The sequence below is a fragment of the Vombatus ursinus genome, unplaced genomic scaffold (assembly GCF_900497805.2).
Source record: "Vombatus ursinus unplaced genomic scaffold, bare-nosed wombat genome assembly UNPS02014812.1, whole genome shotgun sequence".
Lineage (NCBI taxonomy): Eukaryota > Metazoa > Chordata > Mammalia > Diprotodontia > Vombatidae > Vombatus > Vombatus ursinus.
In genome coordinates, this window is record NW_020954590.1 from 29,345,098 (window position 1) to 29,371,724 (window position 26,627).

General features: G+C 38.5%; 1 protein-coding gene and 1 pseudogene across 2 annotated transcripts in view; both read right to left on the bottom strand.

Moving 5' to 3' along the window:
• LOC114053917 (phosphoprotein associated with glycosphingolipid-enriched microdomains 1-like) overlaps positions 1-19,962 on the bottom strand; it is a 230,057-nt gene extending 210,095 nt beyond the window's left edge. For both annotated transcript variants that reach the window (XM_027877051.1, XM_027877050.1), the window contains exon 1: positions 19,704-19,962. The gene's annotated coding sequence lies outside the window, so the exon portion shown is untranslated. The remainder of the gene's footprint in view (positions 1-19,703) is intronic.
• Positions 19,946-26,627, bottom strand: part of LOC114053926 — a 44,724-nt pseudogene continuing 38,042 nt past the window's right edge.

Below are 26,627 nucleotides of genomic sequence, written 5' to 3' on the forward strand. Positions count from 1 at the left end.
CAGAGAATGAATTAAAAAGTTGATTATATTTTAACTCATTAAAAAGTTGACTTCTTAATTTCACAAGAGTTTTGGCATTCCTTACAAACCTCCAAAGAACAATTTATGAGGGGTCTCTCCCTTTGCTTCTTTTCTGAGATTATAACTAATTTCCACCTGAAATGGATGAAGATAAATAACTACTCATCCCTTTTGTTCTCAAGGGACTGGGTTAATTTTACCCACAAACAGCTCTGTTTTACATCTGGTCAGAGAGCAATTATCCTTTCCAAATCCATCCCTGTGTCAGAGTTTGGCTTTAGTTAAGAACTAAAGCCATGTTTATTTTATCATCACCAAAACCTCTTATCAAGAATTCATCTGTCTCTCCCACTACACTATATGTTGGATAAGGCACAAGTTGAGTGAAACAGACACCCTTCTTGCTGTATGATTATTTGGAATCTAATACAGGCAACAGTGATATAGGCAAATTTCATACATTGCTACTGAGCTACCACAACCATCTATAACAGGAAATGCCTATGACTAGTTGCCTAGAACATCAAACTGGAGGTCCTGACAATGAGCAACTGCATTAGAAGAAAGGGGAGAAAGGGAAGAGAGAAGCAAAAAGGGGAAAAAAAATTCTCTCAATACTTAATGTGGGAGCAGAGGGTTTATTCTAATCCCAGGCTGCCTGTTTTCGGGATATGTGATGCTGTGAAAATACATAAGAAGAGTATCCAAATGCCAAATGGCCTGTGGCTAGAAAACAGTATGAGAAAAGAATGCTCACTGTCAGCCCAGAGCTGTTTATTATAAATGGTATGGAGAACAACAATTTTGGAAATGTTATTATTTATTAAAAGGAAAGTTCTATAATAAATCCAGGGGCTGACATGCTACTATTAACAAATAAGTCAGCCAGTCTGAAAGGTTAAGAACTGTGGTAGACACAAACCATTCAACTAAATGGGAGTTTTATGCTACGGTGCTTTGTTTTATTCTCAGTCACTGTGGCATGGTTGCTGCCCTTTTCTAAACTACCCAGCATAATTCCTTGAAGGCGATTTTCAACTCAACTATTCAGAGTGAACACTTTTTAAGCCGGGCACCAAAATTCCTTATGTCAATTGCACATTAGCCATGGAATCATTCAGACTGTAATGTAAAAATAAGCCATGCAAAAATAAGACCACAAATGTTGACCTTGGGCAAAATTATTCTAAAATCTAGTGGGAGGAAAAGGGGGGGGACATGTAAGGAAACCATCTTCAAGAGACAGTGGAATGTAAAATGAATGCCATATTGCTTGCCGTCTTAATGGGTGGGGGAGGGGCAGGAGAGAGAGAGAAAATTTGGAACTCAAAAAAATTTTTTAAATGAATGTTAAAAAATTTTTTTACATATAATTGGGAAATATTTAACAAAATAAATAAAAATATAATTTTTCAAAGAGAGATAATGGCAGCAGAATAGTGTGAAGAAAGGATAATGTACTGATTTGAGTCAGAGGACATGGGTTGGAATCCTATACCTGTGTGACATTAGGCAAAACTCTAGGATCTGTGACCTCAGTTTCCTCAAATACAAAATGAGGGAGTTGCACCAAATGATGTCTAAGGTTCCCTCCAGTTCTAATTTCATAACTCTGTAATCATCTGAATTTTTTTTCATTTTAGATCTTGCCTTAGGAAAATAAATCTGAGAAGCTTCTGCTAATACTGCTCTAACATCAAATCTATAAATACCTAATACCTAAAAGCAATATCAATTCATTTTTTTCTTAGTATTTTAAATTTGGTGTCTTAAAGAAAGAAGGCTACAGTTTATATTTCTGTCACAATCTTTACTGACAGATGAAAATAAAGCAGTGAATGAATTAGCATGGATGACAACATGAGTATAGTCATGAGCCTGCCTTGTACATATCAACTAGAAAAAAAACAAAGCCGTTGAATTTTGACAGGCTCAGGACTAAAGATGAAGCAGGAAATATAAAATTCAATGAAAGGAAAAGAAAAAGAATATGTACAGTAGGCATCAATAGTACTTTCAGTCACCTCTCAAATACAGGAATATAATTCCAATATTCAAAAATTATTGATGATTATCCAGTAGTATCATGTTTTCTACTGAAATTAAAAATATCTGAAGAATATGAACTGTAAACAAGAAAAGGTAAACAAACCTGGGGGTTTGCTTTAAAAAAAAAAAAATGAAGATAATGTAGCACCTGATAATGAAATCTCTTCTCTTGCAAAGATTAGTGTGAAATGCAGTTTAATTATACACCTTGGTAGTAAGCAGTGCAGTAATGTCAAATCAAGTCAACAGAATGCTAACAACATGTCATGGATTAGCATATTTGCATTTGGCTGAAACAAAGATTCATGGGGCATCTGGCAGCTCAATAAATCTTCACTTCATTGGATGAGTTTCTCCAATATATAAATGCATACATAAAAATCTGTAAAACACACAATGGATTTATATGTCAGATACTGTCTTGTTTCTTATGTTATTTAATTTTCTTATTCACACAATTGGCACTGAAATGCACATTGAATGATTAATCTGTTTTTACTTTACCATTATGTATCCAATGTAATTGTAAGAAAATGAGACTTAAAAAAAAAAGAATTGAGATTTTTGGGTTGAGGTCATATCGGAAGACTTTAAATGACATTAAACAGTATACAATTTATCCTATTAACAATAGGGAGTTATTTGTTGTTGATGTTTAGTCGTTTCAGTCTACTGACTCTGTGACCCCATTTGGGGTTTTCTTGGCAGATTATGGAATGGTTTGCCATTTCCTTCTCCAGCTTATTTAACAGATAAGGAAACTGAGGCAAACATGGTTAAGTGACTTGTTCAGGGTCACACAGTTAGCAAGTGTCTGAGGACAATTTGAACTCAAAAAAGTGAGTCTTTCTGAATTGAATAGCCATCTAGCTGCCACAGTGAGATATTACAGACTTTTTAAAACAAGAGCTATTTTTTAAAGAATTCAGCCTTATTATTTTATTAGCATACTTCACATACACACATATACAGCAGAGAGAAACAACTGCCTTAGAGTCAGGAAGACCCAAGTTCAAGTTTAGTCTCTGACACACAAACTCAGATCTAATCTTGTCAGCTCCCCTACTCAATAAACTCCAGAGGCTACCTATTATCATCAAAGATGAAATACAAGTGTTTTTGTTGGGCAATTAAGGCTTTTTTTTTTTTACAACCTAGTGTATTCCTAACATTCCAGCCTTATTACATATTATTGTCCTTCACATCTATCATGGTCTACTTATATTAGCCTTCTCAGTATTCCTTTCAGATGGCATTTTTCTCTCCTTAACTCTGCCTTTTAGAATCCATTGTTTCCTATAAGGCTCAGTTCACACCCCACCTTCTACATGAAACCTTTCCTAATCTTACAAAATTATGTCATTTTTTTTTTATACACCTATATATGCAGTGCTGTCTTTATTAGACTTGTAACATTGGAAAATCTGAGGTCACATTTGAACTCATGAAGTTGAGTTTTCCTGATTTCACACCTGGTGCTCTATTTACTCTGCCACCCTAGCTGTCCCTGCCCATGTCTAAGGAGAGCCTGTGGTCAAGCTAAAAAGATATGTCTCAAGAACATATGTTAATGATGATGATGATGTTGATAGTGCTTTAAAATGTGCAAAGAGTTTTGCAAATACTATCTCATTTGATCCTCACAACAATTCCATGGGCAGGTGTTGTTATTATTCCCATATTACAGATAAGGAAACTGAGGTAGACAGGGACTAAAGGACTTACCCAGAGTCACTGAACAAGTAAGTGTCTAAAGCCATATTTGAACTTGTGTCATCTTTAACAGTGGACTATTATTAATAACAATAAATAAATAAATAAAAAGCAGCATTTATATAAAGCTTTGAGATTCTGCAAACTGCTTTACAAATTTGATCTGATTTGAGCCTCAGAATAACCCTGAGAAGTAGGTGCTATTGTTACCCTATTTTATAGTTGAAAAAACCGAGGAAGACAGAGGTTAATTGACTTGATTAGGGTTACAAAGCTATTGTCTGGGGCTGGATTTAAACTCAGGTCTTCCTGATTCCAGGGCCTTATCCAGGGCCAATGGTTTAAATCTTGCCTGGGCTTCAGTTTCCCCATCTGCAAAAAGATGGAGTTGAACCAGATGGTCTCTGAGGTCCTTTCTAGTCGTAGATATGGTCCTACAGAGTGTAAACTTGATGACAGGAATTATTTCCCTTTTATCTATGTCTCCAGTGCCTAGCAAGTGCCTGACCCATAAAAGGCATTAATTAATGCTAGTTAATTGATCCAGTGTTTGGCTGTGTAATCCTGGGCAAGTCATTTAATTTCCAAATGCCCCAAGGCAACCGTGTAGATTATGTGTTGTAGAACAGTTGATTCTCATGGATAAAGGGAGTTTCTTGACCCAGAATTATCTTCACCAATGAAATCCTAGATCCAGCTCTGACCCTCCTTCTAACAGGAAGAAATACTAAAATAGGAAAATTTTATTATTTACTCAACAAATACTCACCGAACATCTACTTGTATATACAACAATATCCCCTAAGCTGTGAGAGGTAGCAAGGATAAGAATTTTCATTAATAATGGTACTTTAAGGTTTTATAAAGCTCTTTCCTCACAACAAACAAGTATTATTAATGATATTTTACAGGTTGAGGAAATAAAGGTTTAAAGAGAGCATGACGTGCTCAATCACAGGGCTAGTATCAGAGCTGGGGCTCAAATCAAAGTCTTCTGACTCCAAATTTCATGCATCTTCCACTAAACCACACTAAATAAGGCTGCCCTTATCTTTTGTTGTTGCTGAATCATTTCAGTCATGTCTGACTCTCTATGACCGCGTTTGGGATTCTGCCATTTTCTTCTTCACTTCATTTTACATATGAGGTATTGATGCAAACAGGGATAAGTGACTTGTCCACGGTCACATAGCTAGTAAGTTTCTGAGGCCAGATTTGAACTCATGAAGTTAAGTCTTCCTGATTCCAGCCCTGGTGCTCTATCTACTTTGCCACCCGAGCCGTCCCTGCTCATGTCTAGGGACATCCTGTAGTCAAGTTAAAAAGATATGTCTCAAGAACATATGTTAATGATGATGATGATGATGATGATGATGATGTTGATAGTGCTTTAAAGTGTGCAAAGAGTTTTACAAGTACTATCTCATTTGATCCTCACAACAACTCTATAGACAGGTGTTATCATTATTCCCATATTACAGATAAGGAGACTGAGGTAGACAGGGACTAAGGGACTTACCCAGAGTCACTCAGCAAGTAAGTGTCTAAGGCCATATTTGAACTTGTGTCATCCTTAAAAGTCAAGTAACTATGTGAGGAAATGTCTGGTTACAACAAACAATAAATGCTATAGACTAAAAAGAAAAATATGGGGTGAAATGATATAGGGGAGGGCAGTCCTGAACTGTGTGTCTGAGAGAGATTCTAAACCCAGTTCTGCTATAACAAGATTAGGATTTAGAGAAAGACAGGTTCCCTCACATTACTGACGAGCAAACAGACTCAGAAAGGGAAAGTTACTTAAAAGTAGTTAAACTTAATCACCAGGATTTGAACCCCAGTCTTCTGACATCCAATCCTGTGCTCTTTCTACATTAGCTATATTACTTTGGCTAAGTCATTTAACCTCCTAAATGTCTTAACTTCCTAAGGCCCAAGTGTCTTGACCAATAAAATAAGAAGATTGCCTTAAGGGGATTTGTTCTGTGAAGTTGGGATTTAAAGGGCCACACTTGAGGACATAAAGGGCCATATGCAGCTTTGATGTCGCAGGTTCCCCACCCCAGATGAACTCTAAGGCATCATCTGAGCTCAAATTTTCTGATATAAGGCTCTAGGGAAGAGATGGAATTCCAGTTGGGTAGATTTTGAATACACATGTGAGTGGTAAGGGTCTCCCAAAAGGGAGGAGCAATATAATAAAAAGTCCAGAAGTAGGAATATTGCAATCAGTCAATTAACATTTATTAGGCCCCTACTAAGTTATAGGTACCATCCTAAGTTCTGAGGATACAAAGAAAATACAAAGAAAAACAAAAGACAGTCAGTCCCTGCTCTCAAGGAACAGTCTAATGGGAGAGATGATACAAAAAAAAATGTATAAACAAGCTATATTCAGGATAAATTGGAAATAATCAACAAAAAGGAGACACTAGAACTAAGGGAGTGTGGGAAGTTTCCTGTAGAAGGTAGGATTTCGGCTAGGACTTGGAGGAAGCCAGGGAAGCCAGTAGGCAGAGATGAGGAGAGAAGATAACCAATGAAAATGTCCATTGTCAAGAGCTGGACGGTCTTGTTTGAGGAATAGCAAGAAGCCCATTGTCACTGGATCGCAGAGTACATGGAAAAGTATAAGGAGTAAGATGACTGGAAGGGGGAGGAGGGGAAAGTCATGTAGGCCTCTGAACACCAAGTAGGATTTTATATTTGCTCCTAGAGGGAAGGGAGACATTGGGGTAGGGAGGTGACACAGTCAGACCTTCACTTTAGGAAGATCATTCTGATGCATCTTGGAGTAAGGAGTGAGCACATCATCTTGGCTGGAGTACATGGTTCTCGTTGGTGATAATGAGTCACACACATAGTTGGGAAGAGAAATAGGTCGTGCACAGACTTGAATAGGACCCTAGAGAGGCTGTAGGCAACAAGATGGAACTGAAGATCTAAGGCAAGAGACATCTATGGAAGATGGATCTGGAATCTGGTGATGTGTACATAACAGACTAAGAACAGACTACGGAAAAGGGGGCTGACTCACACTGGTGACACAACTTCGTCAAGCTATTGGAATAATCCAGGAGTCAAGTGATAAATTCCCTTCATTTGTTCTGTGAATTTATTTTTTTCTAAACAAAAGCAACAACCAGGGCAGAAGATCAAGCCAGGCAGAGCCAAGCTACGTCCAAAGACACCTACATTCAATATTCTTACTGAAAGTAAAATGCAAAATTGGCCTTGTCAAGCCTGAAATTGAGATTTAGGGATAAGCACTAGCACATGCAACTTCTTAGAAATTGCTTTCATCTGGAAATACTCATTTGACAAGCTTCCTAGTTACCTTCTGGAGAGCTAGAATATACTATTATGGACCATATTTTTAGGGTATCTATAAGCATAGACATAATTTCATTAATTTATTAATATTGTTCATATACAGCATCAGAACAATGAAGGTACTTCAGGCTACTTCAAGAGTACTAAAATTTAAAAGATAAAAACTAGTTCAATTAAGAAACTTCTCTTTGACTTATGCAGAACTAATTTTATATTGATTTTACATCCCTCTGTATAGATACCATATATACACATATGAATATTATGACATATGGCTTCTATAGTAAGATTTGGAACTCACTTATTTCATACTACTTAAAAACATAATTCTTCAGCTTCTCAATGTATTTTGTAGGTTTATAGGTAACATGATGGATAGACAGATAAACAGAAACATAGATCATTACACAGATAAGAAAGAAAGAAAGAAAGCTAAATCATTAATCTTACAAAGAAGAATAATTTAAGAGAGACAACATGACAGACTCTTCACTTGACCACCAATTTCATTAATTCAAAAACCATCCCAAGAATTATATTATAAAGTCCCACATACTACAAAAGTTATGATAAGTCCCACATATCACAAAAGTTATTATGATAATGCTTACACAACTGGCAAAATATTGAAGATTTATATTTTGGAAAGAAAACTAAAATGAGAAGAAAGATTAACCAGTCACATGCTAAGAGGGAGGAATAACAGGTAAATTTGTTGTTGTTGTTTAGTCATTTTAGTTGTGTCTAGCCCTTCATGACCCTTTTTGGGGTTTTCTTGGTAAAGATACTGGAGTTATTTGTTATTTCCTTCTCCAGCTCATTTTAGAAATGAAAAAAACCGAAGCAAACAAGGTTAAGTGACTTGCCCAGGGTAAATAAATGTCCGAGGCTAGATCTGAACTCAGGAAGATGAGTATTCTTGACTGCAGGCCTGGCATTCTATACACTTGGACACCTAGCTGTCCCAACAAGTAAGTAACCCCTACACATTCCACTGAGTAAATGAATGAATGAATAAAGCATGTATTAATCGCTTACTATATGTAAAGTACTATGCCAAGCCTAAAGATATAAACAATAAAGTAGAACAGTCCTTGCACTGTTCTAGATGGGAGATAACATATATGGAAACTCTCAGTTGCAAGTCAGATGGAAATTACATCATTGTCTTTATAGCTCATCAGCAAACCAGATGTTAATGCCTCTTCTTTAATGTCACTTCCACTGATAAAATCATCCAAGTTTCTGATGCTGAACTATTTGATAATAACCAAAAACTTCTGTGACAAGAGCTTTCTTTTCTTAGTCTTCAACAGAGGAGGCTGTAGTACCTGCAGGGCTGCGTCTCTCAGTGGGTTGCTTCCCAGGATGATGGCTGCAGACACTGAGATAGAAGAATTACTATTCCAAAGGCTCTTGACTACAAGGCCCTGGCCTGTCTCCATCAGAGTCTGGTGGTAATGGAAATGGTGGTTGGTCTGGCCTGGCATATGCTTCCTCCTATCTCTCCCATACAGTGCCTTGCTTCTGCTAGGATGTCTTGCCTGCCTTGTGAGCGTCCGGTGGTATCCCTATAATGTCCAAAGAACTAGAGAAAGGCCTGAGGCATATTGGCTGGATGCTATGTGGCAGATTTGTGACAGAACACGGATAAGAGTTACACAGAATGAAACAACATGGATAGGTAGGGATCAGCATCCCTGAAGGGAGTACCCACACTGATGAGAAACTCTGCCATTGTCAGACCCTACTGCCTCTGCTCCAGCCATCTTCCTCAACACCCTCCAACTATACCACCTGGATTCTGCCCCTGGGTCCCTGGAGTCTGAAAGCTTTCACTTTGTCTCACCTAGAACCAGGCCTCCACGTCACTTTGCAATCATTTCCAAACCACACTGCCTCCAGAGTTAGTGGTATCATGCACTACTCCTTCCATTGCACTCCTTCCAGACTCAATAATCTAGATAATGTATCTAAAGGAACATGAAAAGTTTATTCCATCACACTTCTTCATGATTATTTTATTCACTTGGCTCATAAATCAAAGGGATTTTTTTTTTAGTTATGGAAATAAGTAAAAGAGGTGTTTTCAGAAATCCTAAGACTTTTCTGACCACTGTAAATTCATCACCAATTACTTGTGTAAATGTGTAGATGCCTGCTATAGAAATGTAATCACTGACATCTGCATAAATAACTTGTTGCATAACACTGATTTTTGGATTCCTGCCAACACTTAATTTCTACAGTGTGGTACTTTAACTTGACCATTAAAAATACACACACACACACACACCCCACCAAATCTATCTTCACCCTCTCTTTGTATATGTGTGTATTCCACAAAAATAATCTTAGTTTCATTATCTTAAAAGAGACATGGTATAGCTATAAAGTGATGACTGGTTACATACACCAAAAAAACAAACAAAAAAACCCCAACAATCAGTCTTATTTCTATTTTATATTATTTGTAAAGCTCATGCAGCAAAAACAAAGCTTATTCATTTAATAATTACGATAAAAATCACATTTTTAATCAATCATTCATGAAGTCCATTTCAGAGATGCCACACAAATGCTACAACACTAAAGATTTTATTCAATATATTCAAAAGCCATGGGCCATCTGTTGCCTAGCAAGGCTCCAGGTGGTCTTCTTGTTTTCCCAGGAGCTCTAGTAATTTCCACCACCATGAAGGAGAAAACAAAAACCCATTCCCTAATAAATTATAATTTCATGTATAATGATAAATAACTTTTTAAAAAATTCCTACATAATCTATGTGGATATCAGAAATCTGAATTCCAAAATTTCTCTTTTGCTATCTTTCAAGCTCTTCAAATTCACTTCTCTCCAACTGCTCCTATTTACTTCATAATCATATTCCGCTTTTCACTGGCTTTCAAGGATTTTTACGGTAAATTTATTTTTCACTTAAAGCTATTATTTCCTGATCTCTCTCTCATCTACCTCAAATCCACGGCTATTAATTGTGTAAACTATCAGCTGTCTCCTATGTCAGTCATCCAGCTACCTTAATGACCTGTTTTAGTTTGGTTGTAATTGTTTTTTCCCTTTACTAAGACCCCACCCAGTGGCAGTCAAACAGTCAGTCAATAAGCCCTTATTGACTGACTGAGTGCCTAAGGCACTTTGCTAAGTGCTAGGGATACAGAAAGACAAAAAACAGTCAATTCTTGTTCTCAAAGAGATCACAGTCTAAAGGAAGCCCAAGCCTCAGAATTTGGAAGGTCCAACCCCACTTGCTGCATAAATACCCACCCCACAAGCAGGCATTCATCTAGCTGCCACTTCAACACAAGTAAACTGACTCCTACCCAGCCAACCGATTCTATTTTTGGAGAGCTCTAATTGCTAGAAAGCAATTCTGTACATTAAGTATGTGTTGGTTGAAAGAGTAACAGATTTGGAGGAAGACAATATGGATATGAATTCTGTGTCTGACTCGGCATCATCCGACTTAGACTTGGAAGAGCTGAAAGATTATCCAATTCAACTCCCTCATTTATCAATAAAGTCACTTCGGACCCAACTCAGAGAGTTAAGGTGACTTCAAGTTACATAACGAAGACAGAATCTGACCACTTTGGTCATGCTGTGTGACCTTGGGCAGCTCACATGGCTTTTCTAGGTCTCAGTTTCCTTCTTTGTACAATTCAATAAGATGAGCTCTAATGTTTCTTCCAGTTCTTATGTCCTTATGTAGAACTAAGTTAAAATCCTACCGATGACATATGCTTTTGCTTTCTTTAAATGATAAATTGATCATTTAACAAAATTTTTATATTGGGGCATTCAAAAAAGTGAATAAAGTCATGTTTGTTAGTTTGCACTACACACAACACAAATCCATGCAGTTTGTTTAAAGCAAAATTGGTCTTCCTCAGAATTAAAATGTTACAAATGTCAGCGGTGATTCATCCTTTAATATTTTAAGCAAACTAAAAGGAAGGTGACCAGTCAAATACAAAAGAACACTGTGTGTGGCACGTATAGACAGTCAGTTCACGAAACAAGGTGAAAGGCCAGAGGGTAGAATGAAAATAAAATGTTGCTAATTTAACATTCAAAACTTTTTGTGTGTGTGAAGAATTGGTCCATTCGCAGCACTGAAGGGATTTCAGATGGGATATATTTTGAGTCTAGTCCAACAAAAAACATGTGCCTTAAATACCACACCTAAAGTTCTCCCAATTCTCTGAGCTTATTCCATGTACATCAGCGGGTTATTTAAAACAAATATACCAGAGTTCCATAAAACAACATCTTATAAGCACAGGGAAAAATGAAGATTCCATTAAGACAAGTCCAAATATAACGTCACTAAAATCAACACATTTTGCCACTGATCAGATATTAAGAGAAAAAAAATTAGAACATACATTTTGGAAAGGTTCACAAGGCTTTAAATCCCCTAAGTTGTCACTGTCAAGAAGGGAATTGGAAATGGGGGGTGGGGAGAGATATGGGTTTTAATGAAACATTTCTACTCCAGAACAACACAATTCAAAACAGATGATCATCATTGATCATTCTTTCAGAGTTATGCATTAAATCTTCTTTAAAAAAAAAAAAAGATATTCTCCTTGGGAATGACAGATGACATTGTTGTTAATAATGTGCTATTCCCTGAGGGAAGGGGAGCATAGGGTGAGGGAATGAGTGATTTTCCCAATATTTATTGTTGACTTTTTAAAAAGCTTTTTAAATAAAATTCATTTTTTAATCATCTAAGAAAAATCAGATTTCTGTGCTTCTCATTTCCTTTATAAACATATTACTATGATGCATACATTTACCCTCATAGAGATAAACACCCCATGGTTCCACTATCATTTGAAGGATTTATATTTCCTGTTTCACAAAACTAGCATGTGGTTTCCTTTCTTAAGTTTGTTGAGCCTCCTAATCTTAGTATCTTTTCCCCCCAAAAGATGTAGATAATAAGTTTTTGTACAGTGGTTACCAACTGCTGTTTGTGAACAGGAAACTTGTCATGCCACCATCTGAGTTGGATCTAATGGTACATAAAGTGGGCAATAGTTTAGGACACTCTGTGTACAAAGAAGGAGGTAAAGAGGTGGGGAGCAGGCAAGAAAAAAATTGATGAGTAAACAAATATTTAATAGCAATAAAATCCACTGTTCATTGCACTTAGGTATTTTCTTATAAATCCAGTGAAGTGTATTATAAAGAAGGCTGAAAACTTCCATTTTTAAAACTGTACTTATTAAAACACAGCAGAAAGGGGAAAGTTAGAAGAAAAGTGATTTTTCAGACCTTGCCTAAGACATAGAGAATACATAATTCAGGTTCTGAAATCACTAGACTTCTCTAATCAACTTGTCTTTCACTGGCCAACATAGCAGCAGCCAAAATTCAATCCTCAGACACTTCCTGTTTGTCTAGCCACTAGATTGTAATGGATGAACACTTGACTAATAATAACAATAACAAAAATAATATAGTTGACATGTATATAGTGCTTATGTAAATTATGTAATTTGATCCTCACAATAATCCTGTGAGGCAGGTGCTGTTATCTCCATTTTACAGATGAGTCTGAGAAAGGTAAATGCCTGGCCCAAGTTTATACAACAGGTATTTATCTGAGGCAGGATTTTCACCCAGATCTCATGGGTCTCAAATTTTAGGGCCAGCTCTGAGTTTAACTAGCTGCTTCATTTTAGACACACCACCACTTACCTATGCACGGGTAGGAAACCTGCGGCCTAGAGACTACCCCCGACTATGTCCAGGTTTTTTAATCGGTAAAATAAAGATAAAACCACGTATTCTAAGTAGCTTATAGGGTTATATTATTAAGTTCAGATGAGATAATAAAGTAAAATTGTTTTGAAATTTATAAAATGCCATGTAGCTAAAAGATCTACTTTGGCAGCAAAGTCCCCAAAAGTGATGATTTTAGAGAACTGAGGTATCTCAAGACATTAGAGGCCTGATAGCTTTAGACTTCCTTTATACCCAAGTCACCCTAAGAAAACTGTCCATAGCTCTTCTTTTTTCCTAATTTGTCTGGGACCTGGATGCTACATGGCAGGTCTCTGCCCTATGGTTCCAAGTGCATATTCGTACCTGGTCTAAATAATTTGTAACCAGGAAAAACAAATTTTCTTTAATGCTATTTTTCCATCTATATTTATCAATCACTCTTCCTCCTTTCATTAACCAAATTTCTTAAAACTTTAAACCCTTGCATTCTGGCTTCTTCTGCTCCACCATTTGACTGAAACTGATGCCTTAAAGTTGGCCTAAATCCAATGGCCTTTGCTAAGTCTTCATCCTTCTTACCCTCTCAGTGACACTGTGATGAACCATTCCCTCCTTGGAACTCTTTCCTTTAGGCTTCCCTGGCACCACATAGCCTTGATTTTTTTCCTTTTTGGAGGCAATTGAGGTTAAGTGACTTGGCCAGAGTCACACAGCCAGTAAATATCTTAGGCCACATTTGACTTCAGGTCTTCCTGACTCCAGGGCTGGTCCTCTATCCACTGTGCCACCTCGCTGCCCCTATGTTACCTTGATTTTTATTAAATCTACCTTCTTTCCCTGGCTTCTCTTCCTCCTTCTATACCATAGATGTAGGCATTCCCAAAGACTCTGTTCTTAGCCACCTTTCCTAGAATTCTCTCCCTTCTCAGGTAGGGCTTCAAAGCTCAGCTCCAGAGCCTACCAGAAGCTTTTCTTGATTCCCTGAGTTGTTAAATGCTCTCCCTTCCTCCAAAACTTCTCATTTACTTTCTTTATATATAGTCTATTGCTGTCTGGTCAGTTGTGCAACGTCATTCTACATGACTCCATGAACTTGTCCATGCAGTCTTCTCCGATGGTTTGCCATTTCCTTCTCCAGTGTGTCCTCATTTTACAGATGAGGAACTGAGGCAGAGAGGTTAAGTGACTTGCCCAGGGTCACACAGCTAGTAGGTATCTTAGGTCCAATTTGAACTCAGATCTTCCTGACTCCAGGCCCTGTGCATTATCTAACCACTGCACTACCCAGCTGTCCCATAAATCATCTATGTACTTATGGACATTCTGTCATGTGTTGCTTCCGCACAGGGCACCTTTGTGGATACCCCCAGTAGTTAGTCCTTCTTATCCCTTCACACCCCAAAACTACTTTGTAGATTTTATATTTACCTGTGTGTGTATATATTATATCCTCTCAATAGAATGTAAGCTCCAAGGGGAAAAGGATGGTTTTGCTTATGTTTCTGAATCTCCAACAGCTACTACAGTGCCTGGCACATAGTAGGCACTTAAATGCATATTGAATTGCATACAATTTCCTCTCTCTCCATATTCTCAATTCTGTTGACTTTAATTATCATTCCTGCATGAATAATCCCAAAATCTGTGTTTCCCCACATCTCTCTGTGAAGTTCCCTCCTAGTCCTTCATTTTCAATTGCCTGTTGGCCATCATCTGGATATCTCAGCACCTCAAGGTAAACATGTCCCAAACTGACGTTAACTTCTCCCATCAAAGAGGCTTCTCCACCTGACTTTCTTGTTTATGGTAATACCATCACCATTCTCACAGTCACTCAGACTCAAAATCGTCAACTTTTACCTCTCTTACCCATATCCAGTCACAACATTCTAGGAATTGTCTCATTGTATCTCTCCAGGACTACTGGAACAATCTCCACTGGTCTCTCCACTATACTGTTTCCATATTATTCTTCTTAAAGCAGAGGCCTGATTAGATCATTCTTTTTCATAAAAACATTTAATTCCTTAGCCAAGTATTCAAGGCCCTTCAAACTTATATTGCATAATTTATTTCCTAGTCCTCTCCTATATGTATCCTATCCTTCAGTCATGTTAGATTATACTCCTTATATTTTCTTATCTCTGCACTTTATTTAAGCTATTCATTTCACCCATGACACTCTTTCCCGCCTCTGCTTGACAAAATCTTAGCCAGTCCTTAAAGCCCAGGTCAAATGTTACCTTCATAAAATCTTTGATGATTTCCACCCACTAAAGGCGACCTCTCCTACCTTCAAAAGGTCAGACACTTTCAAAACAGAGCATATGACATTTATTTTGTTGTTGTTCAAGTTTTTTCAGTCGTTTCCAACTGTTTTTGACCCCTATCTGTGGTGGTGGTGTTGTTTTGGCAGAAATAATGGAATAGTTTGCCATTTCCTTCTCCAGCTCATTTTACAGAAGAGGAAACTGAGGCAAACAGGATTAAGTGACTTGCCCAGGGTCACACAACTAGTGTCTGAAGCTAGATTTGAACTCAGGAAAATGAGTCTTTCTCCCAATTGATAAATGGTCTAAGGATATGAACAGGCAGTTTTCAGATGAAGAAATTAAAGCTATCTACAGTCATATGAAAAATTGCTCTAAATCACTATTGATTAGAGAAATGCAAATTAAAAAAAACTCTTGAGATATCACCTCATACCTATCAGATTGGCCAACATGACAGAAAAGGAAAATGATAAATGTTGGAGAAGATGTGGGAAAATTGGACCACTAATGCATTGCTGGTGGAGTTGTGAACTGATCCAACCATTCTGGAGAGCAATTTGGAACTATGCCCAAAGGACTATAAAACTGTGCATACCCTTTGATCTGCAATACCACTACTAGGTCTTTGACCCAGTAATACCATTGCTAGGTCTATATCCCAAAGATATCCCAAAAAAGGGGAAATGACCCACATGTACAAAAATATTTATAGCAGCTCTTTTTGTGGTGCCAAAGAATTAGAAATTGAGGTGATGCCCATCAATTGGGGAATGGCTTAAAACAAGTTGTGGTATATGAATGTAATGGAATACTACTGTGCTACAAGAAATGATGAGCAGATGGATTTCATAAAAACCTTAACGACTTACATGAACTGATGCTGAGTGAAGTGAGCAGAAACAGGAGAACATTGTACACAGTAACAGAAACACTGTAGGATGATCAACTATGATAGACTTAGCTTTTCTCAGCAATATAATGATCTAAGACAATTCCAAAAGACTCATGATGGAAAATGCTATCCACATCCAGAGAAAGAGCTATGGAGTCTAAATGCAGATCGAAGCATACTATTTTCACTTTTTTTTTTCTTTCTCATGGTTTTTCCTCATTCTGATTCTTCTTTCACAACATGATCACTGTGGAAATATGTTTAATATGATTGTACATGTATACCCTATTTTAGATTGCTTGTTGTCTTGGAGAGGGAGGGAAGGAGGAAGGGAGGAAAAATTTTAAACTCAAAATCTTATTAATGATGAAAACTATTTTTACATGTAATTGGAAAAAATAAAATAATATTGTGGGGAAGGGGGGGGACAGAAAATTACTCTTTCTGCCTCCAGACCCAGCAGCACTATATCCACTATGCCACCCAGCTGCCCAGATAACATTTACTTTTCTTTTATCCCCTTAACTAGTAGATCGTAAGCTCCTTGAAGGTAGAGGCCATGTTTTTCCAGGAACATGGGGATAAACATAGGCCTTGGATGCCTTGATTATATTTTATAGAATATCTTAGTTAATGAAAAGGCTGAGTTTGTATGAACTCAATTGCCTGTGTCCCTCATATCTCAGTGGAAGGAAGAGACAAGCTTTTATAACGCCAAGCGCTTCACAAATATCTTATCTGATCCTTACAACCCTATGAGGTAGGTGCCATTATTATTCCCATTGTATAGTTGAGGAAACTGAGGCAGGCAGAGGTTAAGTGACTTGCTCAGGGGAACACAGCTAATAAGTGTCTGAGGTTGAATTTGAACTCAGGTTTTCTTGAATACCATGAGGACAGTGGATAAAGCACTGGCCCTGGAGTCAAGAAGACTGGAGTTCAAATCTAGCCTCAGACACTTACCAGCTGTGTGACTCTGGGCAAGTCACTTAACCCTGTTTGCCTCAGTTTCCTCAATGGTTTGCCTCCGTTCTTCATTTGTAAAAATGTGCTGGAGAAGGAAATAGCAAACCAATCCAATATCTTTGCCAAGAAAACCCCAAATAGGGTCACAGCACAGCCAAACACAATTGAAACAACAACTTCCTGAGTCCATGCCCAGTGCCCAATCCACTGTTCCACCCAACTGCATATCAGGGTCCTAGAGATATTAAAAAGATACACATTACAATCAGTGTACATACAACCCATTTTCAATCTCTAGAAGACTGCTTAATGAAGTTTACTAGAGTATGGAGGCTTTTAAGCAAAATATAACAAGAAAATTATACATTCTTAAAGAGATTTTGGAATGCAAACAAACTAATGGTTATTTTATGTAAAGGAGAAATATTTCTTAATTTACACTGTGATGCAACACACAAAAAATAGATGATGCATTAGGATATAAAAATTTTTTTTAAAAAGTTAAATGGGTAAATTTGATGGATTTTTGTGGCTTAGGATCTGTAGCAAGTCATTTCAGCTGTATTTACAAAGGTAGGGAAAACATCAGTAGTATTATGCTCACATAGGAAAAATAACAATTTGCTCAACAATTCTTGCTACCTCTACCAGTCAAAGACCTATAACATATCCCATTTAGAAACACATTTTCTAGAACTGTGATACACATAAAATTTTTTTATTGAAAGAGGATATATTATACTATCATAAATTGTAAGTTTTTGCTATCCAGTAATATTAAATATCCTACATATTAAAATATCCTATTAAATATCCTAATAAAATATCCTATTAAAATATGTAGATATTTAAAAGAGGGAGACCAAGATATTTTCAAATAAGTTGCTGGGGTCTAACCATAGCACTTTTAAAAATAAACTATGAAAAAAATTAAAAATTAATAATTTGCCTTAAGGTGTAAAAAAAAAATCTACTCCATTAAACAACATGCATACACAGAACTCAGAACAAGAGTTTTGTGTAACCAAAATATCTTAAATAAAATGTACTTTTTCTCATTTGAATGTTTAGTCATGTGTGTTAGCACGTGCATAGGCTTATAATGGAATTAATTCCTTTTATCTTAAGTCCAAATTAAGAAAAATATTCTGACATTGAAATGAGATCAATTCTGCATAGTGTTTTCAATGGCTTCTAAATCAGATACAACCTAAAACGGTTTCTTTAATCTTTTTCAACAATCACCGTCTAATAGCCTCACAGTAATGCTGAATTTCAAAATCTACTTCTCTTATAAATTTAATCAATTCAAGAATTAAACACCAATAATGATATATTGCTATGTTTAAAAGGAATCCTCTGGGGGACACATGAGAAAGAAAGGTTAAAGAGTTCTATCCTTCAAAGTAGTAGAGTTCAGCTACCTATAAATCATTCTCTCTGTTTATTAAGTTAATTAGGCCCATCAGTACACTTAACTTTCAGGCTCAACAACTGTGTGGCAAGCATGTTTTCCACTTTTTGTAAAAAAACATAAGGAAAAGTCTTGGAAGGCGGGTACACAGTGTATCTATCCGATTTTCAAAAGTGATTTATGCATCTGATTCCTGGCGATGCTTTGAAAATAGACTCAGCTCTTCCTTCTGTGCTATTATATTAAGAGAAGGCTTTTCAATTTGAAAAGTGCACTATGATTCAAACTGCAGGCTCCTATAGTATGTCAGCATTTGCATTAAATACTGATGAAGCTGGATGTTAACCAAACAGAAGGGAGCCCCAAAGCTGCAGCCACTGCAGTGAGAAAGGGAGTTATTGCACGCGCTCAGAGAGAGACTTCACTGTTTTCCTTACATTAAAAATGACAGCTAGGTAAAGTCATTGAGTCCTCTTAATTTGAATCCTTGCCCTTTGTCAATTTCCCCAGCATTCCTAAAGTTACATAAAAACATGTGTCCAAAGTTGCTTCTTTTAATATTTCTTCCCATACCACCTCCAACGTGAAGTGTTGGATTTGCATGTAGATCTCTATTTTCCCCCTAAAGGGATCTGTTTTCGATGCTGGAAACGCTAACAACCTCTGGCCCTCAGTACTGAGCGCTGAGAGAGAGTATGCAGACCAGTGACCTGGAAAAAACAGCTTTTCCTCTTGGCTCCCTTCACGCAAAAGACACGGGTCCATTGCAGTCCCAGCCTGACCGAAACCCGCATAATCAACTCCAGTGCAGACTTAACATGAGACACAACATCAGCCTAGGACAAACACACACACACACAAACCCACATACTCAAGATGTTTGTAATGTGCGGTTAGCAAGAGGCAAAATACCATCAGAGCACCTGTCCTCTTGGAGCACGCTTCCAACTGGTGCCTTCGTCAGGGATTCAAGGGTTGTCACCCAGTAAGTAACCCACCCACCCCAACCAGTCACCCGACACCCTTCCCCCTTTCTATGTGCAGCCTGAAGGTAGGGGCTCGCTTTCCACCCCTCAGCCCCAAGCTGCTGTTAACCCAGAAACACTGCCGGAGAGAAAGAGGGGGGCCATAAGCCAATTCTTCTAAGCACCCAGAACGATTCCCTCCGCCCTCCCCCCTACCCCACAAAAACAAACACACGCAAAACCAGCACTGCCTCTCAGTTTCTCCTCCCCCTGTCCCCCGCCCCCTTATTCAACTTCAGAAAAACTGTATTCAACTTACTGGGATCCAGACGCCTTTGGCTGCAGCAGCGGCCCCAGCCTAGGCTCTAGGGTGGCAGCTGGGATTGCGGAGCCTGGCTCCAGCCCAGCCCGGCTGTGTCGGAGCAGAAGCTGGAGCAGGAGCGCAGGAGGAGACAGTGGTTGCAGTGTAGATGGTGGAAGAAAGCGGCTGGCGCGGTCCGCAGCCTCGGATCGGGGCACGGGTTCCGGAGCCACAGCCTACAGTGGGGCAGCAAGCAGCGGCTAGGGCTGCGGGGCTCCTCCGGACCGCCACGCGACCCCGAGCAGCTCCCGGCGACTCCTACTGGTGCCGCCGCCGTCGCCTGCAAAGAAGCTGCACGGTGGTGCGAGCCTCTGGAGTGTGTCTCCAGTCTGATGGAACTTGCTGGGTTTTCTTTTCTTTCTTGCTTTCTTTTTTTCTAAAGGAAAGGGAGAAGAGGAAAGGTAGAGGCGTGGAAGACGCACGGCCAAGCCACCAAGCCTCCCAGGCGCGGGTTAGTCACATTCCCGAGGGGGCACTGCAGCCCAGGCAGTCCGCTCGCTGACCCGCACAGCGGAGACTGACAAGAGCGGCGGCGAGCTCGGGCTAGCTGAGAAACAAGTGGCGGCAGTGCGCATGTTCCCCCGGAGCCTGTGTGATAGAGGCCATTGCGGCACGTCACCGAGTGCGGGAGGGAGGGAGGGAGGGAGGCAGAGGAGGCTGGAGGGCGGGGTGCGCTGGAAATGCTGAGCCCTCTGCTCGGCCTGGGGGAGAAGCCTCCGACCCGAGGCTGTGTCCCGAAGTTCTTTTGTTTACATTTTCCCAGGAAAATACGCTTAAAGTGGTGGCTAGGTTCCCAGGCTAGACCAAAAAAGACCTTTGAAGCCCATTATCTAGCAGAAATAATATAGAAACGACTGATACTGAATAGATTAACTCACGTTTACATAGTGTTTTAAGGTTTACAGAACATTTACTTCTTCAAAACCTATGAGAGACGTCCAAGATCTCATTTAACCTGCTGGTAAAACCCCCTCCATGAAGTCTTCCCGTATAGTCCCAAGTGAAAATGTTTTATGGATCTCAGAGTCTCCTTTTACCTATTCACAGTAGAAGGTAGGTGTTTACACAGTATCTCCTCCCATAGTAGAGTGTAAACTCCTGGAAGGTAGGGCAGGAAGAGAATTTAGAACCTCCTAGACCAACCCTCTCATTTTATAGACGAGGAAACTGCGGTCAAGTGACTTGCCCAAGGACATACCAATAGAAAAGTAAATGGAAGAACTGGGATTTAAACTTAAAACCTCTTGATACCAAGTAGATCTCTTTCCTCTGCACCACAGTTTCACCTCTTATGGTTCCCAGCACCTAACATAGTGCCATTAAAATAATTGCGTTTAACAAATGTTGGTTGAATTAAATTAAATTGAATACTAAAATTCAGGAGTACCAGGCTCAAATTATATAAAACATAATTATGGCAGCCCAGCGTAATTGTATTTTAAGCCAATATCATGGACACTAAACTCACAAAATACATTATAGGTTGGTTTGAAATGTGATCACATTCAGAAAAGGGATGGCTCTAAAAATTGCTACTCATGTTATAATAGTCCCAATCTTGGCTACCTCTCTTCTCTGGGAAAGTCACCTAACACCTTTGGGTCTCAGTTTCTTCATTTGTAAAATGAGGCATTTTATTGTTGTTGTTGTTGTTGTCATGTTCGACTCTCTGTGACCCTATGTGGGGTTTTCTTGACAAAAATACTAATACAAAATACTAATGTGGTTTGCCATTTCTTTCTCCAGCTCATCTTACAGATGAGGAAACTGAGGCAAACAGGGTTAAGTTATTTGCCCAGGGACACACAGCTAGTAAGTGTCTGAGGCCAGATTTGAACTCAGGAAAATGAGTCTTCCTGATCCCAGGCCCAGTACTCTATCCACTGTACCACCTAGCTGCCTCGAATGAGTCATTTGGGCATCACTAAAGTCTTTTCTAATTCTTCATTTAGAACTCCTGACTACCTCCTGGCTAACTATGTGACCTTCAAGTGAATCCTAGCATATAAGAGCCAGCATTGTAAATTAGAATGTGTTTTGAATTTGGTTCCTGAGGACTCAGGTTCAAATTCTAGGTCTTCTGCCTACGTACCCTTGAGCAAGTAATTTAACTTCTGTGAGAATCACTTTCCTGATCTGTAAAATGAGGTAGTTGGACTCAATGACCTCAAAGGGCCTTTCCAGCTCTAAAGTCTATGTATGTTCCCATGACCTCTCTGATCTTCAGTTTCATCATCTGCGAAATTCGGGTATTAAGACTTGCACTTTCAGCCTTACAGTGCTATTGTATCTAATGTATGTAAAAGTGATTTATAATGAAAGCTGTTATTATTATTATTATTATTATTATTATAAGCTTACCCTGGCAAAAGGCAGGGATAATATCCACAGTTTTTTCTAAGGCCTATATTCCTTATAGGTCAGCAAAGCAGACTTATTTCCTGGGTTGAGATTCTACTCATATTCAAGTTCTTTAAAGCTCTTGTTTGTGATGTCTTCAATCCCCCATGTGCTGAGGTCTCCATTTTAAGCTATTCCCTGCCTACTCAAAAAAAGATCAATTAAAGTATGGATTATATTAAACTTTATTTCAGCAGAGAATTGTAGAATTATCACTAAATTTAAAAGTATTTGGCCCAGTGTTTCTTTCTTTGGAATTGTAAGTTATAATATGTGCAGGCTTTTCACTTAGAAAGCTTCTTTCATCTGAAAATCTATGAGTTCTATGCCTATTTTCTACTGTGGGTAAGCAGCTAATATATGCAGAGATCCAAAAGCAGAGTTGGGAGGAGAAGCTGTGGAAAGTAAATTCACAAATAAAAATATTTAAAATTATAGTTTCAACTTGTTTCTTGGGGAAAATTTATTCAAGTTCACTTTTCATGTAAGCCCAGAGTGAAAGCTATGCAACAAATTTGATCTTTAATTTCTAGGAGAGAATTCTTTGAAATAGGCAGAAAACACAATTCCTCTCATAATAATACAGACAGTCCACAACTTATGAATGGGTTGTGTTCTAGTAAAGTGGTTGATTGGAATGTAGTTTCCCATAGAAACAGGGTTATAAGTGATGGTTAGGTTCCCAGACTAGCCTACAAAAACTTTAAACCTAATCTCTCAATATCAAACCCTTTTTATTCCTCAACCTTGAGTCCCCTGAACCCCTCTGAATATTGGCTCTGGCTCCCAAGGTAGTGTTGGAAGAGGCTTCCAGGGTCAGGGAAGTAGATAAATTAATTTGAGTCAGGTGAAGAGGGGCTCTGGTGGCAGCACCTTTGGTGAGAGCAGCCTTGGTAGATAATGAGGGTGCGGCTAGATTTGGACTCCCGTGTCAGCAGCTAAAAAAAAATAAAACACTTGTAACAGGGCAAGACTTCTGGCAGCATCCTTTCTTTATTCTTAGGTTGAATATTTCTAAGTTGGGAACTGCCAGTTTATTTATTGTTCAGTTGTGTCAGTTGTATCTGATTCTTTGTGACTCCACTGAGTGTTTTCTTGGCAAATATACTGGAGTGGTTTGCCATTTTCTTCTCCAGTTCATTTTATAGGTGAGGAAACTGAGGCAAACAGGGTTAAGTGACTTGCCCAGGGTCACATAGCTAGTAAGTGTCTCATCTAAGGTCACATTTGAACTCAGGTCTTCCTGACTTAAGGCCCTGAACTCTACCCACTGCACCATATAGCTGCCCTATTGAGAATTAAATTGCCTATATTGAGAATTAAATCTATCAGTACCAAAATATAATCATCAGAAGGTAATAAACTCATATGGATTTTAAAAAAACTAGAATATTGTAAATGTTTCACCTACCCAAGGCAGTCTGCTCTAATGTCTGTGTGATTCTGGCAAGTCACTTAAACTCTCAATAATTCTCTAAGACTATAAGTTGGAGGGAAGGTGCTGACCTACAATAGTGGAGGAAATTTCTTCACTTTGGAGCTCTCCATACTAATGAAATCACAGGGCCCATCCCTATCCCTAACCTCATAGGCTTCTAACTTTTGTTTCATAATCCTTTCCGGGATTTCCTAGTTGGTATCTGGCAATAAGGATATATCAAGATGCTATTTAAAGTTAAAATTTATAACTTGAAATCTGCTGTTGTTTTTAGTATAAAGCATGCTTGGCTCTAGTTTTTAAAAGGGCAGGAAGGAGCACTTTCCTTCTCTGACAAGACTCAGTCGTTAGTGTTCCCTTGAGAGGACGGCATGTAGAGAAGGCATTTCAGAGAGATCAAGGTAAAGCTTCCTAATGTCCTGTGACCACATAGTGCACTGAAATGAAAAATCAGGGCTTAAGAACCTGACAGTTTAGGAGCTTTCAACCGAGAGAAAAAAATTATGGGAGCTGGATAGATAGGCTGTAAAAGTAGAAAGAGGTGGTACCTTTGTACTGCAGATTAAAGTATGAAAATTGCCCTTGTCCATTGTCTTATTAACCCCACACATCCTGACATCATTCAAGATAGGAATGTTCAGAATAAGATCTCCTCCATAGCCATTGTAAAAGGACTCTTTCATGAAAACCATACATCAGTATTTTTTCTTGGCATGAAGGTGATCCTAGGTTTTTAAAAACACCAGTAGACTCCAAGCTTTAGAAGGTTTTGAGAATAGGTCCAACAACAAATGGATGCCTGCATGGAAGAGTGAAATAGTACCCAAAACTCACTGTGTGCTGACCATTGTGTTAAGCACTGGGTAGAGAAATGCAAAAACAAGAAAGTCCTTGCCTTCACTGAGTTTGCATTCTAATAGGGAAACCACTTTGAATGAGTAGCTTGGTTTGAAAATTTGCCAGCATGGTGAATGAAACCATAGGCAGTGACAATATTGATTTGATTATAGTTTGAAAACTGGAAAGCAAAGATGAAAGGAAATGAGTATATGCTGGGAGGCAAGAATATCTCTAGGGTGCAAGTGAATTATGTTTGGGGGTTGGCTGGTACTGAAGCACTCATCAATCAAGACAGCGTGGTCACCAAGGTGGGAGTTCCAGAGTTGAAAGGGTTAAATCCTACAGGGTATGGTATCTGGTTTATCTCTTATAGAACAGAGATGTCAAACAAGTTGCCTCTCTGAGAGCTGGAACAAGATTAAAATGTTATTGGGAAACATTTAACAAAATAAATAAAAACACAATAGAACATAATGTTAAATTGTGATTTTCTAAGTCAATATGCCACTGAAAGGGATGTGTTACTGGTTGAGTTTAACACGGCTGTGTAGACCATTTTTAACCTGATTCCAGCTACACTCTGGAGTTTTTTCTGGGCATGCTGGAGTTTTGTGAGCCCCCAAACTGACCCCTCTGTCATTCTAGCTCAGGGATGAGAAGTTTATCAATAACTTGGCCAAAAGAGGATTAATATTTGTGCCCCTAACAACTCAAAAAGAAAAGCAAATAAAGCAGTGAAGGGTGGCAATTTGCATCAATGGAGGGAATGACCAGTCAGTAAAATCGTGGATTCTTGAAATATGAAGTTTAAAAAAAAGGAAAGAGGGAGATATTTCTACTAGAGCTGTTGGGAGAGCTTTTCTTAAATTCAATTTTAATTCTTCTAGTTTTGCTATTTCACACAATAACACCATTAATATAAATTTGTCCTTTAAATGGTAATCAGAGAAAATGCTATGCTCTGTTAATCAAACACCATTTGTAGTCTTAAGCAGCAGATGGGAAAAGATCAGGGAGTGAGAAAAGTGCTGAGATTGAGGTAAAGAAGCTGATGAAGAAAGGAGATTTGGGTGAGAGTGCTAGTGAGTGCTAACATCTCTGGATCACCAACAGACAGAGAATCGCAGAATCTGAGGTTGAAGGGACCTGAGAGGTCATCCAGTTCAACCTATACCTGAACATAACATCCATAACAACTGATCATTCAACCTTTGTCTGAAGACCTTCTGTGAAGGAGGAGTCCAGTACTCCTGTTTCGTTTCTGGAGAGCTATTAACTGTTAGGGAGTTTTTCTTGCAAAATTCCACCCACTGCTTCTGCCCTCTGGGACCAAACAGAACAAATTAATCCTCCTGCACAACACAGCCTTTCAAATACTTGATGTTAGCTGTCATGTACCTATAGTCTTCTTTCTTCAATATTAAATATTCTCTTTACGGTCGACTAATCCTGAGATAGCATGAGGGGAGGTAGAGTGGTAATGTAGATTCACTAGATTGGGGATAGAGTCACACTCTGGCTCTGCTTCTTACTATGTGTGTGCCCTTGGGCATAGTATCTTGCTAATTTGGACCACAGTTACCTAATCTGTAAAATGAAGGGATTGGGCTAGATGGCAGCTAAAGTCCCTTTCAGCTCCAAATCTCTGAACCGAAGTTCTTTTCATGATCCCAGATGCCCTCCTTTGGACATTCTTTAGCTATCAATAGCCTTCTTAAAATATAAGCTGTATATATATAAATATAAAATATAAACTATGAGCTGGGCAAGAGATATAGAGCTGTTGCAGATGCAAGATCAGGACAAATCACAGAAATACTACACCTCTTGTTCCTGGAAGCTTTGCCCCTCTACCCTTAGCTTTTCTCCTTCTTTCTTTTTCTTTTTTTTTTTTTCTGATGATATTTTATTTCTTTCCCAATTATAAGTAAAAAAAATTTTTAACATTCATTTTTTTAAATTGTGAGTTCCAAATTCTCTCCCTCCATACTTCCCTTCCTCCTTTTCTCCTTCCCTAAGACAGCAAGCAATTTGATATAGGTTATAGATGTGTAATCATGCAAAACATATTTCCATGTTAGTCATGTTGTGAAAGAAAACACAGACCAATACACACACTCATACATACACACACACAATAAAGAAAGTGAAAAATGCTGTGATTCAATCTGCATTCAGACTCCGTCAGTTCTTTTTCTGGAGAT